The sequence below is a fragment of the Dendronephthya gigantea genome, unplaced genomic scaffold, assembly GCF_004324835.1.
Source record: "Dendronephthya gigantea isolate DGI-Jeju-01 unplaced genomic scaffold, DenGig_1.0 000220F, whole genome shotgun sequence".
In the NCBI taxonomy this organism is placed as follows: domain Eukaryota; kingdom Metazoa; phylum Cnidaria; class Anthozoa; order Malacalcyonacea; family Nephtheidae; genus Dendronephthya; species Dendronephthya gigantea.
Genome location: NW_021163230.1, coordinates 83,666 through 104,611, shown reverse-complemented (window position 1 = coordinate 104,611; position 20,946 = coordinate 83,666). Strand labels below are relative to the sequence as shown.

Here is a 20,946-nt window from a genome sequence, read left to right as displayed (position 1 = left end):
TCCGCTCGATTGTTAAGTCTTCCTGGGATATAGAAGGCCTGAATTACACAAGAACGATCAATGCACCATTCCCAAATTTGGGATGCAACGGAATGCAGATTAGGGCAAGAACCACCAATGTTATTAATGAAAGCTACGGCTGACCCATTGGCACAAAATACTTTAATTTAACAATAGGAAGCTAAGACAAAGCATTGGACGCCTAGCCAGATTGCGGTAAACTCTAACCAATTTAAATATAACCAAATAACCAACCTTTATTAACAAACCAAGGAAGGTCCTGTTTCGCGAGAGATGACAATGGAACAACAGCGTCATATTCCCCACTGTGTTTACGCAAGGCTTCAATTTTAATAGACTCCAAATTTCGATAATACAATTTGGCAGGTTTAATTGCCGGAAAAGTGGACACGATTAAACCAATGACGCTAGCTAGTTGTCTAATTGAACAAGTATTGCTATTGTATAACTGAGAGACCTCTCTTTCCCAGTTTTTCTTCTGGGAGAAATAACGTCATAGTCACGGAGTTAATTTTAAATCCAAGATATTGAATAATGTGGGAAGGAACGAGACTTGACTTTTCACGATTTATAAGGAAACCCAGAGATTCTAGGGTCCGTATCGCAGTCTGTACTGTAGTAGGTGTACCTCTATTGCCTTATCATGTGAAGGACTTAATATAGCCAAATCGTCTAGGTAAATCACTATAGAAATACCCTTACTGCGTAACTCTGCCACTATAGGCTTCATCACTTTAGTAAATACTCTAAGCTCGCCATTCTTCTTGGGAATTACAAACAAGTTTGACAGAAACTGTCTTGGATGAAATGAAGCCTGTCGAATTGCTCCTTTGTATAATATCAAATGAGTTTCTCTTAGCCAAGGTAAAAACTATTCTTCCAGGGATTTTCCGCTGAACGGGTTCAGTCGTGAACTCAATTTTATAGCCATGCACGGCCCGTAAAATCCAAGTGTCATTTGTTAAACACTTCCAAACATCGTAAAATTGGCGTAAACGGCCGCCTACCTTAGGATATATCTGATTCGTTACTGTTTGGTGGACGTCCCCAACTTTTTTGAAGGACTGAAGTCCTGTCTTAGCTTATTGCTGACGCTCTTGGCAGCCATGCGCTTAGCTTGCGAAATATTTCGAATATTCTGGGGCAGCTCGTCCCCAAAGAGCATCGTTGTTATAGGCTGCGATTCATGACATAGTGATTTGTAAGCTGGCGCCACTTCAGATTCGAGAGATTCCCGTCCCTTCATTGAAAATTCGTAAACTGAATTACCAAGAAGCGTTAGAGCGTCGACAGCCAAATCGTAGATATCCGATACCGGGATAGTATCCTTTTTATCTTTCTTGGCGTTGACCACTTTATTAGTGAGCATAACTACCGGAATGATTCCTTTGACTGATCAAATTCCTTTGAAACGCCTGAAATGAAACTTCTCGTGACTTGGCTTTATCGTGTAAATCATCCCACAGTTCTGGATTGACTCTAGGAGCTTTTAAAAATTCACAATTCTCCGGTCGCAAGTATTTCCATTGAATACTTTGAAATTGCTCTTTAGCAGGTTTCTTAGTACACAAGCTGTTAATACGTTTAGCAACGCCTTTGAGAACCTTAGGACCGCAGTCCTAAGCGTCCTTGAATAAATCGTCGTACGGCAACTCTGCCTCCTCGAGGCTTTTGCCGCTTGAGCCGTTGGTAAGACTCTCAGTCGGGTCGAACCGTCGAAGACAGAATTTGTATTAGCTTGCGATTCTTCCTCAAGATCAAACTCAATAGGTTCTGCATTGTTTGCTTCAGTTAACATCGCTATCTGCTTCTACATTCGCTCCATATTACGGAATAGGACATCAAATCTGGCATCATTTGAAACTGAGCTCTTAATGAACAGGAAGATCGTGTTCATATGTATCAACGACCCCTTGAGGTTGTTTTTCCGTCATTGTTGTTTAGAAGTCGATGAGCCTGGTTTTATGCACGCGAAAAAAAGACTCTTGGGAAGGGCTAATTGTCGTTTATATAGGGCTCGATTTGCACAACAAAGAACTTTGAACCGTGATGGCCTGGTGAATAGTGGCGAAAAATGCATAACGCATCCTGCGGTTCGGAGTATTATGCGAAGGAGAATCCCTCAATTAATTTTAAAATCTAGCTTTGTCTGCATGTTTACATACATTAGAGACTTCTGACAATTATGCAACTTAATTATATTATATTCTATATGGCTTGCAACGTTGTTTGTGCACGCGGTGAACTTTGGTTTTATGGAAGCTACAGAAGTATAATTTTATTAAGGCAAAAATTCTAGCCATTCAGTGCATTACCGAAACTCAAAAAACGATAAATTTTTGAAAGAAAGCATATGACGTGAAATTTGTCCTTAATGAAATAATTGCATGCACTGAATATTAATAGCCTTCATGTCTGCATGACGCTAAGCATAAACCATAACATGAAGCGCACAAAAAAACGTTCGATTATGTTAAAATGATATAACCCACTATTTCTTTTACAAGCCTTCTACTAAGGAACTGAATACGTTTCTGGGAGTATTTCTGTATAACACATTCTGCACTTCTTCTATAAAGTTGTAACATTGCAAATGTTTAATCTAATATGTTGAACCAAATCCAGTGCGATCGAACGAAATTCCAGTAAACGTTTCAACGAACGGTAAATCAAACGATTGAACGCTTTTGGACCAATTTTCAAACGTTTTTTTCTAAGCGTTCGAAAAGGCAATTTCGAACGATAAACGATCTCGAAAATCTTTTCAACGAACGCTTAAAGTTTTTTAACGGCAAAACGAACGAATAACGAACGATATTTTTGAACGAACGAAATAGCGTTAACGTAAATACTATGTTTTCCCTCGGAAGGTCACATATTCAAAGAGACTCCATCCGTTGAAAACTTCTTGTATTCGACTGTCGAAGATTTTATTCCAACTGACCACATTAGCTAAGCCTAGCTAGTACTTAAACCCAAACAATTTGAACAATTTATAACTCTTGTTGTTGACTTCAATATCGCCTTTTTAACTTTTTAACATATATATCAGCAGGGCGTCTATAATATAAGGCGGCGAAACGCACGGATAGCGTGTTGAAACATGTGTGATGCGATTTTAGGACTGGGACGGGGCTGTCAGCGAAAAATTCTCGAACGAGACAATATTTACTTTGTTTTTAACAAGCTCGATTAAAACCACTCAATCTCTGAAACTATTAACGCGATATCTAAAATAAGATTTCTCCTGTGTAATTTATAACTCTTTCTATTAATATTGTGTCTTAAAATTGTTTCTTCAAAAGTTAACTGACCGAATTTGACAAATTAAAACTACGGACACGCACGGCTACTTGGTCTGTTTTTAGATGTATCATACATATTTTGATTTTTCTCAGTGAGGAAAATCCCCAAAAGCATTATACTTCAAGATTTGGTGTACAGAATATTGACGAACATTTGTAGCAAATTTCACTAAACAACGTTTTGAACCTTTTTTGCAATCATTTGTAGAAGTGAACGTATTCAAACTTTCTATAACAAAATTGTTTTCACGGCTGCTAGGTCGGAAAATATCAACACAAAATCCCGTTAAATTATATTATATACTTAGATAACGTTCCGAATTGAAAATATGATGTTTTTCTTTCGTCATGGCAATGTCAACCTGGCCAAGCTAAAAACAAAACAAGAAAATGCTAACTTACTTGCAAGAGCATTTGACTGCGTCACAACAACGTTTTCGAATTTTCAAAATACAAAATTTCCATTAAAAAATTGAAAACCTTGCCATAGCTCCTAAAGCTGGGAAATTTAGAAAATAACATCGATTCCACGTGCAAATGGTCGCATAATGTTTTGAGCCTTTTTCACAATTTTCTCTGGACGACAACCATGAAACGGAACCATGTTTACAAACTTGTTTTGGTAACCAGCGGACTGGGACGAGTAAAAAAAACACGAAGAAACCCTTTCAAGAACAGCAATTAACTCCTTTACGTTGAAATTAACAGTATTTCCAACTGGAAATGACGAATTTGTGTCATCTGTTGCCAGATCAGTGACATCAAAACTAATAATAATCTCAAGTTCTTTGTCTTCTAAGTAACCCGCCGCCATTTTGAAAACAGTTTTTCGAATCTTCATGGGGGGTCCGCACATCACACATGTTTCAACACGCCATCCGTGCGTTTTGCCGCCCTATCTTATAGGCGCCCTGATATCACCAAATACATTATCGCCGTACTTTATATAGTCAAATAACTAGAAATACATGCATGCAGCAACCCCTCGCTATTTCAAACAAAGTACACAATTTCCTGAGTTAACCTGACCTAAACTTATATTATGAAATGCACAAAACTCAAATCAGTCTTATTATATTTTATCGAGTATATTATAGCTAATGTTTCCATCTTTCAATACAAAAATAATCACAAAGCTAGTGTAAACATTGCCCATTCAATTTTGCTGCATTATACTATGCCAGCAATTAAGTAACGGTTTAAAATCGAAGTTTCAAACGATTAAAACAGTACAAAATCTTCACAGACAAAGAAAAAACTTCAAATGTTATTTTATTCTGTAATTGCAGTCGACCGGCGGCTAAAAGTTTTATACTTTATAAATATAGTGTGTATTTTTGATACCAAAATTCAAATTACACTTTCAAAAACACTTTTTAAAGTTAAAGCAAAGGTGTAATAGCCTTTCACAGGTTTATGCGTTTGCATAAAAAGCTGAAAATTTAACAAATAAACGGCATACAAAGCTGAAAAGTATACAAATACGGCTCATTCTTATCGCGAAACAAATACGAAATAAACAAAGTAAACACGTACCCTTTGTCTTCGAAAACATTTATAAGTTTGCAGATTATGAATTATTCCTCTTACACGGCTTTGTCTTGACCGTATCCACGTTCATCTTTGCTAACTGTCATGCTTCATATATCTTGTTTCTTCTCGTTTTACTTTCTTTGCACAAAGTTTATGAAACGCTTTTACAAAAATTTTTACGAAATGACAGTTAATATAAATTGCTGACGTTCTCATTGAAATACAAACTTTCTGTCTTAGCCAATCAGAACGTTCGTTGATTACCAGACGTTACTCGCGCATGCGCATAACTTACAAAACCACCCAACGTCGACCGTCCATGACAAAGAATTTGGACAACTTTGGATTCGCCTATGTTCTACCGGGTTCCGGGTGTAATTCCTAATCTCCGAGCGGAATTAGTACCCTCGCAGGCGCTCCGCGCCCGCTCGGGGATTAAAAAAATCGTCATTAATTTTACTATTTTGTGTTGATATTCTCGCATTTGTTTACATCGTTACTTCGTAAGCGAAAGTCGCCTATGTTCAATTATGTTGAGGCACGCTTTTTTATAATTATATAGTATTTAGTTGGGCAATCCTATCTTGAAATACAACTTTTTTCTTCTAGTTCGATGCATAGACCCCAAGCCATTGGGAATGCAAAGCGACAAAATACCTAATTCGGCAATCACAGCATCATCAACCTTTGATAGTTCTTATTACCCTTACTTCGCAAGATTGAATAAGACAGGCAGTTCTTGTTGTTGGGCACCAACTGGTGGAGGAAGAGTTGGCTCGTGGTTACAAGTTGATCTTGGAAAAAAAACAGCTGTCACAGGATTTGCAACTCAAGGAGGATGTTATAACCATGCAGAGTGGGCGATCTCTTACTCGATTGCTTACAGCAATAATGGTAATAATTGGATTGATTATAAAGAGTCGGGGACGGTGAAGGTAATCAAATAAACAAAACACATAATTATTTACAATTAGCTCAATCTTCTCGCGTGCTTTCCTATGAAAATTCGAAAGTCACAAAAAGTGGGTCGTATATCTATGCCTTACCAAAATAATTTTGTGCATGGTGATTAAATCTAATTATCTCTGTAGTCATTTTAGATTTAAAACGAACAAAAACAAAACTAAAACTAACAAGATGCCCGCTAGGCATTAAACTCGCATTGCTTGAGTCGAGCTACGGCTATGACAAAAAAGACGCTTACTCAGGCGTGTGTTTGGGCTTGCCATAGTTGTTCAGCTATGCAACGGAACGGGCGTGAAAATGGGGAGAGCATTGGATAAATTTAATTGCGCTGTGAAGTTCGTCTTGTTCCACAGTGGAGTTAGTCTTGTTCAGATATTCGTAGCACGTCATGTACACAGTTCATTGACAACGCCGTTGTATTGTTTTCAATTGATAGTACTAGTGAGAACTCGTGGTATTGATTTGAGATTGTATTCAGTTTGATCAGAGAATTCATAGCGATATTAAGCAACTTTGGTTCAACATGAAGTTGAAAAGCATGAGAGCAACAGAACACTCCGTTTCGAAAACGCTCGGCATCTTTTAGTGTAAGGCTACTGTGCTCGGCGTGTGCAGTTGTATGTAAGGTGAGCGTTAAGATAAATAAGGCACTTGAAAGCCACATTTCGAAATATTTTTAATTTTTATCGTCTTTTGTCCACAAGAAAACGATGAACGTCATGAACGAATGCACTCAGCAGTGCAGCATGCACGTTAGCTTAGCAACCACGCCTGCGTAGCTCGTGGCTTGCAGGTCAGCGCACCTTATCGCACCTTGCGGGTCGCGAAATTCTCGACCATAAAAATATTAAGAACGCTTCCCATTTTAAGAACTCGCTTGCGCATTGCGCAATGCGAGTTATTAAAATATGTTACAATATTTTAAAAGAGCTATTTGTTTCTCTGTTAACGTGCAATTACAATAGAGTGCATGCACGAAGTTGAAATATGGGAGCCCGTTGAGGGCATGACTTTTGTGTTTAAACCGTAAAGTAAATATTTCCACACGGACCTAAATGCTAAACATTTTGTGCATGGTTGTCCCAACAAGGCGGACAAATGCGGCCCTATAGTTGCATGGGAAAGTGTTACCTATATTTAATCGAAGTTTATTAATTTTAATAAAACTAATCCTAGGCCTGGTGGTTTTTCGCAGGTTTTTCAAGGCAACAAAGATCCAAACTCCATTGTTACCAACACATTTAAAACTGAAATCGAAACTCGATACATTCGCGTGTTGCCGAAATCATGGAGACATTATCCTACAGTGAGACTCGAGTTGTACGGTTGTTACTGAGTAGAACTTTCACCAGTTGCATGAAGCATACTGTTAAATCATTTTAAAGTAAATTTCCGAGTAGTTGAATGCTTAGTGGATGTAACCACAGAATTGTTAAGCTTAATTCCTAGACTTGCATGTTTCATCTTATTATCATACAATAAATGAAATTGAAAAACTCTTAAAATTGGCATTTATCGTTTCGTCAAAATTCTACTGCGTTAACTGTGTTCACTAACCTCGGTTTATAACTTAGAAAACACGGGTGTGCAGATATTTTTCGGGGGTTGGTGCAAATTCTAATAATTGGTTCCAAATCTCTTGAAAAATATGAAAATGAAGCTTGGTCGTATTATTTAGGTAAATTTTGTACCACTTCAATATTTGGATGAAAACTATGCCATTGATTATCAACTGATGTATATTAACATCCCTCACGGCGACTTTCAATGGGCGACTTGCGCTTTAGACTAATTTCTTACCTCGGCAATAAAAAGGAAAAGAGCTTAGTAAAATTAGTGAAGCTGCTAACTTTGTCTGTGAATTATTGTAAATTACGGAAAATATAGCCATTCGAAGTTGACGAATTTTGTCCCCGAGCGGACGCGGAGCGCCTGCGAGGGTACTAAATCCGCTCGGAAATTAAGAATTGCACCCGGAACCGGGAAGAACATTGCGGGATCCAAATTTGTCCAAATTCTATGTCATTGACGGTCGACGATGGATGGTTTTGTAAGTTATGCGCATGCGCGAGTAACCACTGGTAATCAAGAAACGTTCCGATTGGCTAAGACCGAAAACTTGTATTTCAATGAGAACGTCAGCAATTTAACTGTCATTTCGTAAACCCTTTTGTAAAAGCGTTTCACAAAATTTGCGCAAAATAAAACCATGGATAATAAAATCACTGGATAGGAAACTATTGTCACGTGGGGTGCTTAGGGGTATTTTGATTGGTCGAAACGCGTTTTTCATGTTTTTAAAATGGCTGAAACCTTGTTGAAAAATCTGATGTCACGGATGGCGAATATTTACGTAAGTATGATTGATTTCCTAATGTTTTTGACTCAGAATTTTTCAAATTTTCACCGTTGTTGGTTTATGTAACATTTTGTTATTTTTTCCCTTTTTATTGGCAAATATGACCTAGCCTACGCCACACATCAATAGTCAAGGTACGTCTAGACGTGGTTTGTTTACAAAGGATTTGTTTTACTTTTGCTTTTTTACTTTCTGTTTTTCAGAAATTTGCAACGCAATTTATATAGTATATAAAATTTTTCGAGTTTGTTTACTTATATGAAACACTGGATACATATTCTGCTAAATTGTGGCTTTGTAACCATTAAATTAATTAGATTTGTTCTTTGGGATTTTTTTTTTGTCAAAAGTTTGATGTTGTACGCGCAATATTTGTATGGGTGACAACCATTAAATATCAATGTTTACAATATAAATCCAGCGAGCATTGAGTGGAAGCAGCTAGTCTCCAATACAAAGTCAATATTTAGCAATTATTTTATCATATAGAATGTTTATTTTGTATTTATTATTTTTTGCATTAATTTTTAGACTTTTCAAATAACCTGATAATAGGAAAAATATGGATCGTTAAAAAGTGATATATTATTATCCATGGGAAAAATGAAGTTGGCAAGGAAGAGAAAGTACTCCCATCGGCAATATAAGCCTAAAACTGTACCCTCCGACAACAAGTTTGACTTTCACCTGCGAATCCTTCCATGTGAAGTTATCAATGTCCCTTCAATCAACACTTTTTTCAATTTTTTTCAAGAACTGACAGGCAAGAATGTTTCAGTAAATCTATCGACCCTGGTTCACTGACATGGACATCCATTTTTGCTTTTTTCAACTTTCTCCACAAGCAAAACAGCAACACCGATTGCAAAGAAATCTGTCATTGTCAATGAAGATTTCTTTTGGATTGTCTTAATATCCAACAAAAATGTGTCTGGTAAAGTAACTGGAATTCCAAACCAACTGGTAAACCCAAGTAACTTTATAAAATTGTTATACTTTGTTGACTCCTGTGACATTTGTCCTGGTATTTCATGCAGTGATAGCCTTATCAAGGGATAATCAAGACAGAGCTGATAGATGACAATAGAGTCAGACCAACTGATTGTTCTTACTTACTTGAAACAGTCAATTCAGTTGATAAAGTTGAAAAGTCTCTTTCTTCTGAAGGTATAATTGTTATTTGCAAGAGGAAAGAAGAAAGGAACTTTAAAGTTCTTACCACCACATGTAATGGCGCTTCTGCTCATCGTACATTTTATAAATTAATCAAAGTTTGAAAGATGTTTTGCTGGTTTTAAAGTTTGTCCCCGAGCCGGCGCGAAGCGCCGTGCGAGGGTACTAACCCCGCCCGGAGATTAGGAATTACACCCGCAATCATGTGCAAAAGTTATAAGACTTTACGTATTTTAAACACATTTTTTTCATTCTGACAACTATTTTGTCACGTATTTCGTTAAACTATTAACTATTTCCCCCCTTCGGCCCTTCCCCCATTGACAATGTTGAGAGTGATATTTTCGGCAAATCAAATGGCTTGGTATCGTAGAAACAACATTGTTTTGGGGGAGAGGGGGGGGGGGGTAGATACTAGGTGTCATGACCGTGTCTCGAAAAATTTTGCACATGATTGTCTGTATGCAAATTTAAAGCTAACTGTGTGTCAGCTGACTTTTGCCGACAGAAAATATAATCGTATCCTTTTCGTTGTTGTTAATGTTTCTCACTACAATCAAACAACTCTCGTAGTTAGATTATGACGTAAATGACGTCACTATGACGTAATCGTCTAATAAAATTGTCCGCGAGAGTATTATTAAGGTAACTAGCGAGTTAGCATTTATTTTTGTGAATCAATTTCAGGAAGTAAACTTTATTAACAAGGGTCGTACGCATATTCCAGAAGATCACTGTTTAACTTCGTCATTAAATTAATTTTTAAATTAATAGTTAACGATGAAAACCATAAACTCCATCATCTTTAACTATGAAAGTTCCGGATATGTACAATCTTAGAAGTTCGAAACAATTTTACATTCCTAACTATCGTACAAATAGATATAGGGACACGTTTATAATATCCAGTCTCTTAAATGAATAGTAAATTATATAGATGTTTTTTACTAGTAGTGTACAGTATAATTTTTATAATGTTTTAAATTGTTGTATAGCCATCTATCTATCTATCTATCTATCATTATTGGTTTAATTTATAACACATATTTCACAACACACGCACTTGAAAAACATTGCGTAACTAATGCGCCAATCCGATATTGCGAAACAAACACAGGTTTGTATACACGCAAACTATACTAAGGAAGAAAATGAAGTCAAAGAGGCAGGTTCCGAAAGAAACGTCTATTTACATGAGGTTCTTATATCAGGGCAAAGGTGTAAGGGGAAAGGAGCTTCTTAGCGCATTTTCTAAGTACAGTAAGGCGACCATATATCGTCATGCCAAATTATCGTTTGACGAAAACGATTCTTTCGCAAACGCAAGCTGAACAAAGAACGTCCAAGTAAATTATCTGTTCGCGACGAACGAAACCTTGTAAGGCATTTGCGCATATGTAGAGAAGTCACAGGTTCATTTGGTGTATCCACACTTCGAACAGCAGCTGGGATTAGTCTTGAAGTATCACTGTTGACCACTCGAAGAGCACTTCGAAAGCACGGCTACTTATACATACAATCGCGCAAAAAAGGACTTATGACAAGAAAAGACTTGACGCAAAGATATCGCTTCGCCCGTAAGGTTAGAAGGCTGCTACCGGAAACGTCTGGGAAAATGGAATCCGCTTCTATTTTGATGGAACCTCGTTTGTGCACAAAACAAACCCGCTTAAGCAGGCACGAGCTACAAAATCAATGGCTTGGAGAAAGCCTGGAGAAGGGCTTGCTCTAAATTCCGCAAGCAAAAGGAAAGAAGGCCGGAGTAGAGGGGAAAACAACTCACTTCTTTGTTTCCGTTGCTTATGGGAAGGGCTTATTTCTTGCAACCAATATTTTCATCGTTTGACTGGGGAGACATTTGCTAAATATGTGCGCCTTCATTTCCCTCGGATATTTGAAAATAGTGCAAATCAAACCGCCAAACGTTTTGTGCAGGATGGTGACCCATGGCAAAACAGTGCAGTCGCAAGGCGAGCTTTCAACCAAGTGGGAGCTTTAAAGTTTTCTATACCACCCCGAACTCCGGCCTTAAACCCAATTGAAAATTTGTTGCACTTGCTTTCCAAAAAACTAGAGAAAGATGCTCTTGACATGAAGATAACACGTGAAAGCTTTGCTCAGTATAACACGTGAAAGCTTTGCCTAACTATATTTAACACATTATATTAGTTATAAAAAGAGAACTGCAAATAAATATGCACATCTCAGTTAATTGATGCAGATAATCCTGCATGTTACCACATGTTACCATCATGTTACCATTCATGTTACCATTTTTCCCTTACTAATTTCTGTATATATATTTAAATGTTACCACGGACAGGACAGGACAGGACAGGACAGGACAGGACAGGACAGGACAGGACAGGACAGGACAGGACAGGACAGGACAGGACAGGACAGGACAGGACAGGACAGGACAGGACAGGACAGGACAGGACAGGACAGGACAGGACAGGACAGGACAGGACAGGACAGGCCAGGACAGGACAGGACAGGACAGGACAGGACAGGACAGGACAGGACAGGACAGGACAGGACAGGACAGGACAGGACAGGACAGGACAGGACAGGACAGGCTTCCGTCATATGAGAGTTGCAAGCCATTAGACCACAATATTTACCACAATATGATGGTAGTACAGATAGAAATAATAATGTTTTGTAGTTACATAAAATATAAAGGAACATCGGATGCATTCGAATTCGACTTTTAAATAAAATTAGTTTTCTTCGGCTGCATTGCATGTGTTTTTTATGTCTTGTATGTGTTTTTTTTCCTCCGGTCGGTTTGCATGCGTCGTCTGTACTTTATTAAAACGAAAATAAACAAAAACATCTCAGTCAGTTATTTTTTACCATGGTTACAGTATTACTGTGGTAGAAAGATAAAAATACAGTGACATTTGTAAATAAATCAAACCATATCAGTAATCAGGTGTGAAAATTATATAATCTGACAGTCCCTTTTTAATAATTTTTGTCACATAAATTTTGCACCAAATTGTATCGCAAAAATTTGTACAAATAAGAGAAAGAAAAATCAAATAAATTTTCAAGAATTTTGAGACGAAATAGTTTAGAAAAAACTAAATTTTTATCTGAGTTTGCGTCGGCCTTTTCCATATTTCCCTAACGAAAGTAGCCGAAAAGGTTAATGAAAAAACACAAAATCGCCTCAATATTGAATGGCAAAACTCCCTAATCTAACAAAAATGATAACAACGATGAAACCAAAATTTAATTAAGGGTATCGAAAAACATGTATCGAAAATCCATGTTGCGCGAAGGCGCGGTTACTAAGTTTTGCAATTAGTCAAATGAGTGTACAGATTATCTTCGTTCTCTCTTTTTCCTAATTCATGCAGCATAAGTTGGCTGCTTATTTTTTACGTGTTCGTAATGGTCGGCTTCGCACGGGTTTCATGAACATCGTCTGTATATTCCTCGCTTCGCTGACATTCCTAATGGTACAATTATTTTTTGCAGGCGCAAATTTAATTGATATTACTCGATTTTTTTGGCTAATTAGAAGTCCGAAGATGAACTTACAAGACACGAAAGGGTTTAGTAACAAACAATTTTGTAATCAATTTAATCACAAAGCTGGTTAAAAAAGCAACAAAGTAAATAAACAGCGCGGAACGACCTGCATGTTGTGTCTGCTTGTGGTTTCACGACCAAACACATCCCAGCCTAAATATGTGCAGACCAAGCCCCCGTTACTCTTTATATCTGTGATAATTTTCCCTGTTGTACTGATCTAAAATTAGCGTAAATGGCATAGGTCCATTCAGGTGGGAGACCAGTAAGACGAGTGTATTTCTTCAGGATATCCTGGTTTCTATCAATGAAATTGAGCTCACTACTTTAATGTTTTACACCCCATTAACGTTGCTTTCCAATGTTTTTGTACCCTTCCCAGACGTACAATTTTAAATTTGTAAAATTATTAAGATGTAAACCTGGATGATCTCTGGTTCGTGAAGCAGGACTCCAGTCTGTGGAAAAGTAATCACCCTATTCTGCAAAAAGCAAGAAGATTAATGCTTAAGGCTATAATCACCTTTTATTATAAGCTCAGGGAAAAATACGACATTTGCGTATTAAAACGAGAAAACCTGCTTTTCATCCCGACTCGGCGTGAAGTTTTTGCTTTCTCTAGGTAAATATTTCGCTAAGGCCAACAGTCCCTAAACTAGGTAGGCATTTGTTTCAGAGGTTCTTAACGGGCTTGCATGGAAAAGCTGATTCAAAAGTTAATCTAATGCGAGTTATTAATTTAACTGTAGACGTCATCCCAGGCACACACGCACGCAAGCAATGTCTCATTATAAGCATTCATATATATATACACCTTGTTAATAATAATAATATACTAACTTCTGTCAGCCTTTAGAGGTCCGTTATAATAATCACTTGACGTTGATCTTTGTTTTCGTATTGCTGAATCACTTCTATATCTTTCATCACCAAGAACAAACGTGTTTTTCTGAATCACATTGAACCAAATAACTGCAGCGATATACGGTTGTGGACTTGTCGAATTCTGAGCTTCAGCATAAGTTAAGTCACGAACAAATTGATCTCGTAAGTGCTGGATGATAAAGGTTTTTTGTCGTCTTTCACTTTCCATGCACCATGCAACAACGTAGTAGTACCTAAAATTTAAATTATACTTCTATTTTTTTTTAGCTTCATTTACTCGGAAAACTATTTGTGAATGAATAACAGCACAAGATTGATCCGAAAGCAATTTATACTTATTCAAACTTTTTTGTGAAAGGCTTCAATAAAAAATTAAGTTTGTTTGATGTTGCTCCGATTGCTTTCCCTGCGGCCTCTATTGGAAATTAGAGTGCATTGAAAAGAGAAAAATAGACAGTGTTTGTGTTAGTAATGCCTGACCTCTGTTCTAATATAATTTCAAAATACTAAAATCAAAAATACACGCATAGGTCCTAAACTAGCTGAACTAAAGCTACTATTACCAAAAGACTTTTTTCGCAACAACATGTTCATTATATGTTAGGCAGGAAAATAGTTGACAGTATAATCATGCAGAGGTTAATCATTATGAGAGCAGTTCAACCCAGAAATATTAACGTGAGGGCATACTTACGTCCATTTGTAAAAAATCTTTCACTTTCACTGTAATTACTGCTCCCTGCTTTAGTACTGGCACTAACACTTTCCTATTACAATCTTTAAACAATGTGCATTTGAGAGCATTTTATTTCATATCTGGTTGTGAAACATGTTTTAGAACACTTACTGGTTCAGAAGACCCATACACTGAATGCAACAATAAAAGGACATGATGAAGATGATGATCAAGAAGATGGTGAAACAATGGTGGAACGGGTAGCACTATACCATCAGGATACAGGTCAACTATTTTTATATATTTTATAAAAATTTCAAATTTGTATACAAACGAATATATGTTTTTATAAAATACAATAACAAAACATATCATGACAAATATTATACGTGAAATTGACATGGTAGATCAAAATTTTCAATAACCGAACATCCAAGACAATCTTTGCGATAGATTTATGTGCTGTTGACTCCTCAACAAATACCCGGTGTACAAAGCAAAGAACCTTCCGGCTGCCTAAGATTTTAAGTGCCACAGAGGTAGAGCATTTGCAATTACAGCTGAATAGTGAACAAAAGTAAGTGGATTGTTATAGTGTTTTATGCTTTTAATGTATTGCCTAACCTATTATGTGGCTTAATTCAATCGCTCCACCCAATTTTTAGTGTCTAACAACAGATTAATTTACCAAATTGGTTGACTATAGTTTTAATAGCTTGGCATAAAGAGATATTCATATCGACAAACAGAAAATGAATTTTAGAAACTTCAACATCAATTTTCCTGTTTTTTATTTTCTAGATATGGACGTATACACACCAAACGGACAAAGCAGTGGAGCCGACCAAGAGTCCTAGTGCCAAAGGAATATACATATATTGCTAACCTCTTGCTCAAGGTCTTTGCAAAAAGGATCAGTTCAGAGGGAACCATAGACAAGAGAATTGGTCTGGATAGTGAATACTCTAGAAGGATTGCACCCAATAGAGTAGAACATATTGTTTATATGCTGCATGACGAAAGTTTCCATTGTTCTTTAGGATGTTAGGATGTTGTCCCATCCTAAGCATGGCGCTGAACTGTGCCACATGACCAATGCCTCTGATGAGGCCGTTGGCGCCGTTCTTCAACAAAAGGTTCATAACTTTTAGTAACCTATTGGTTTCTTCTCGAAGCGAATTCAACCCACGGAAACTCGATACAGCACTTTAGGGCGTGAACTCCTCGCAGTGTACCTCTCCATTGGCCATTTTCGTCACCACCTAGAAGGCCGCCAGTTCTTCGTTTTTACTGACCATAAACCATTGACATATGCATTGCACAACTCCGTCAATCGTCATTCACCTCGAGAAATACGCCACTTGGATTTCATTTCCCAATTTACAACCGATCTCCGCCATGTCAAGGTACCTGAAAATCCAGTCGCCGACGCCCTGTCGCGCGTCGTCACTATCACGCCTTCTCCACCCACCATCGATCTTGCTGCCATGGCTTTGGCTCAACAACATGATGAAGAGATGGCAAAATTTCGCGATGATCCCCCAGTCTCACCTTTTCAATTCCAGGATCATCCTATCCCCACCTCTAATACCACCATTACCTGCGATAATTTATATCTACTTGTAAACCACGCCCTTTTGTTCCACAAGGGTTTCGCCGCTCTCTTTTCGATTCCCTCCATAACCTGTCCAATCCTGGTATTAAAGCAAATCAGCGTCTGATTACCGAGCGATGTGTCTGGCCCAACATCAATCGTGATGTACGTCAAAGGACCCGAACATGCCTACAATGTCAACGCTGCAAGGTTCACCGTCACATCTGTGCCCCCCTCTCCAACTTTGATTCCTCTCAGCCCGATTTTCTCAAGCCCACATCGACCTGGTGGGCCCTTTACCTCCGTCCAATGGCTACACCTACTTCTTGACCTGCATCGACCATTTTACCCGTTGGCCTGAAGCGATTCCAATATCCACCATCACAGCTGAATCAATTGCTCAAGCATTCGTGCACCATTGAATCGCTCGTTTTGGTGTTCCACACGACATTAGTACCGACTAGGGCAAACAATTCAAAAGTCATCTTTTTGGCTCACTCACTCGTTTCCTTGGAACTACCCGCATTCGAACCACAGCGTACCATCCTATCACCAATGGCCTCGGCGAACGTTTCCATCGGCAGCTGAAAAGTTCTCTGAAAGCCAAGAACGACCTTCACATAGGAGTGAACGCCTCTCTTTAGTTCTCCTGGGTATTCGCACTGCCGTAAAATCTGACCTAAGACACAGCGTCTGTGAACGAGTCTACGGAACCACCGTGTGCCTGCCCGGAGAATTCCTCAATTTATCTCCTGAATCCTCCTCCCTTGATCCTACTTCCTACGTCGACCGTCTAAGAAGAACTGTGCAAGATTTACAAGCTCCAAAAGACCGTCCTCAGCAGCGAACAACCCATCTTCCAAAGGATCTGCAGTCCTGCACCCACGTTTTTATCGCCGCGACGACGTACGTAAACCCTTAAAATCCCCTTACGATGGCCCCTTTAAAATTCTTTCGCGGTCTATGAAACATTTTAAAGTCGAATTCGGCACTCGTACTGACAGCGTCTCCATCGATCGCCTCAAGCCTGCACATCTCGACACGGACATTGCGTTGCCTTCCACTCCACCGTCTAGCTGCAGATCCAACAACTTCCACAACTCAAGATGAGCCACCGGTACCAAAGACAAGATCTGGCCGACAGGCTCATTTTCCTGCGCGTCATGTGTCCATCGTTTTTCATTAACATCCATCAACTTCTGCACTAGCAGGGAGCTGCTGTAGCGTCTTGTCACCGAATAACTTTGCGCATATTATGTGGTTTCCGTACGGCGCGCAAGGAACTTTTAACAACATTCTTTAATGGCATAATTCTTTTAGGATATAGCCTCGCTTAGATGTTAGTTTATAATTCTGTTAGAAAATAGACTCGCCTAGTTTAATCTTTTCGCCGCAAATATTATTTACCTTATGTTTCCTCTTGGCGACAACATAACTCATTATGACGTCTTTCCTAATGGCGCTAACACTCTTTAATTAGCTTAACACTAATCTTAATTGCATTTCCGCCTCGCCTTTACTAACCAGGGTATAAAATAACATGTAAAATTTGTGTAAGCATAGTCTCGCTTTATGCTCTTAAGAGAACATCTCTTCAAGCTATTGATTGCATCGACGAATTTCTATGTGAAACAAATTATATTATATCAAAATTATATTAGCGTCCTGAGTATTTTATATAACTCACACGGCAACAGGTCATGTATGGATAATCGCGCTAAAGCTTGATTATTACCCAGCATAAACTATGGCAGGCTCATCAAGTGCAATTCATATTTGTTGCACCTTAACACATTGGAGTACAGACACTGAAAACCATGGTGTGTGTATATGTATATTATGTACCCCTGGTTTTCAGTATCTACTCCAATGTGTTTAAGTGCAACAAGTATGAACTGCACTTGATGAGCACGCCATAGAAAATTTCCAGTCAGCAGTACATAGCTAGGGACCAATGAAATTCCGCACATGATACAGCACTGAAAGCAAAATAAATCAATAGGTATTTCTTGGTGACACCCAAAAAATATATCTTAGTTGTAAAATGAAGGTCAGACATATAATTGAGGAAGCTGAATTCACAAAAATTTGAATCTCTTACACTTATGCAAATTAATGTGACAGTTCAACAACCCTAAGCTAAATGACAAATGAAATGTCATATATACAACAAAGTGAAGACTTGTCAACCTGTTTGGAAAACAAATAGCTACTGACAAAACAAGTGGTGTTTTTTTAATTAACCGGCAAAGGCCATGGTATGCACTGGATAAACAAGCTAAATTAGCATTGTTATAAGTATAGGAAATTCTCATTCCAAGTTTTAAAGATTCCAGACATTCTCATTCCGGGTTTTAAAGATTCCGGAAATTCTTATTCCGTGTTTTAAAGATTCCAGAGATTCTCATTCCAGATTTTAAAGATTCCAGAGATTCTCGTTCCGGGTTTTAAAGATTCCGGAGATTCTCGTTCCGGGTTTTAAAGATTCCGGAGGTTCTCATTCCCGGTTCGCCGTTCCTCGTTCCCCGTTCCTTGAATCCCCGTTCCTAGTTTTAAAGACAGCCCTAGCCAATTTTGTAATATCCGGTAAGCTGTAATTGTTAGAATCTTTAATTACACGCTCGGACGATACACAAGCCCGTAATTGTCTCTGCTGAGCCTGAGTTACAGTTCCGATTAATCATAGAAATACTGGAAGCTTTACTTCAAGTTTGGCTACGATTATCAGCTAATTCTACTGACTGCCATGAGTAATATGATAAGTTCTGACTTAATATGCCAAGGCTTTTTATCGGCCGTCTGCATATATCTTCTATACAAAATTGTGACATACATCACAAGTGAAACAGCCAAGTCTTGTTCAAACAAACGTCAACTTGGATTTTCCGAAGATATTTTAGATGTTTTCGCTGCGGAGAGATCTGGCGTATCGAACATATGCTTAGCGATATCAATAAAGTCAAAAGAATGCTTAGTTCGACAACATGTTTGCGACGCTTTGATACTCTTGGCCAAACGTCAGCCAATGCTTCGAGCAGTCATAACAACAGCGACGAATGGAGATAAATATTTTGAAATCAAGGATATCGATGAAGTCATTACAATTTTGGATATCTCCACTTCTTATGTCAAAGCTTCCGACTGGCAAGATGTCTGGTATGAATACACTGCAAAACTAAGAGGAAATGGTTTGTTATGGCGAGTTGTGATTTTACAAGAGGAACTTGTAGACAGTCAGGAATATGCAAATACGTTAATGTTTAACTTTAATCACTCGTGTATGGACGGCGTGTCGTCAATAAAGTTTTGCAAACAGTTTATCGCCAACATGAACGAACTTGCGAACGGTACGAGCAGTATTGACCAGGAAATCTCAAGTTTAGACTTGCTTCCAGAAGTCCACCAGATTGTCACACGCGGTCGAATTTGGCATTCATTGTTTAATTTTCTGTTGACTTTTTGCGGCGTACGACCAATATTAAAATTTTGTATGAAGAAAATGTTCGCTCGCGAAATCGAAAAGAGGCCGAATAATCCATATCACGAACAATTTCCGCCAAATCCAGAAGCAAACGTCTCTCGTGCTCCATGTCGGTTGAATGTAAAGGTCTTCAGTGAGAAGGAAACGAGTGATATTATTCAAACGTGCAGGGCTAATGCTTGCACAGTAACCGCAGCTATCATAACAGCGGCACATTTGGCATTCTGCAAACTTCTGGATGGTGAAAAATCGAAAGACGCGAAGTTATCCTACCCATTTGCTATCAATGGTCAGCGCTTTTGTGATCCCAAGCCGAACGAGAATTACCTAGGGAATTTCGTGTATGAGCATGAGGATTCTTACATAAAGTACAGTGGTAATGATGCTGATTTTTGGCAACTGGCAAGAGAAACTACCGAGAAAATTAAAACTGATGTTAAGAAAGCAAAATTTATAACAGAGGTGACCGTAATGAGTGGATTATTGAAGCCAGTAGAAATTCTTCATTTATTCGTAAATGAAAAGCTATTTCCGAAATCGTACTGCAATTTTATATCAAGTTTCGGGTCTTTTAAATTTGACGTGGGGAATAATGGAGTTTATAAACTCCATGAATGTTTCGTAAATAACCATCTTAATGGTTTCAACTGCACATTTTCTCATTTTAATTACACCATTAATGGGAAAATGACCTGGCAAATTGCTAGTAATCTTACAGTACACACTGAACACGCTGAGACATTTGCAAAGGATTGCCACGATAAACTTATCGAAGTGACTTGTACATAAAATTAAAGCCTGTAAAAGTAAATGTAGGGAGCGCTTTCCATCAAGCGTCTAAAATAGTCAAACCGGTTAATCAGTTCCCTTGCTTGGTGAGTGCATGTAAGTTGCTAACGATATAGCTACATGAATGCAGAGATTTTAAAACGCATTATTTAACAACTGTAATTTGGCTAATTTTGTAGTACTGAAATTCAACAGGACCGGTCAGGCTGTTTTTACTGTATAAAGAAAAGCCCTAGATTAATGCAGCATTTTGCGTACGGAAAAGAGAGTTTGTTATATCTAGAGGAATATACTGTATGCATGTGTTTACAAGTCTTGCTGGGCTATAAACTTGTGTCATATATAATCCTAATTTACTTAAATTTCAATGTGACATCATAGTTAATACATATCGATTACAAACCTAAGCTTTACAATATCCCAATGAATCCTTTGCGAAGGATGTCATATATAAGAGAAAAAATAAATAATGGTAACTTGTGTTTGGAAATTATTTTACTTACAGGGTCAGAATAGTAAATTGGGAGATGTTTATTTGATGAGATGTAATTGTGCTTGTCTTTATATAACGTTGCAAAGGCAAAGGGGCTGGGCCAGATTTCCGTCAAAGGGCACTTGTGT

General features: G+C 38.1%; 1 pseudogene; it reads right to left on the bottom strand.

Annotated features, from left to right (window-relative positions):
* Positions 1-1,048: 1,048 nt before the first annotated feature.
* On the bottom strand, positions 1,049-4,140 carry LOC114540138 (annotated as a pseudogene).
* Positions 4,141-20,946: the final 16,806 nt, after the last annotated feature.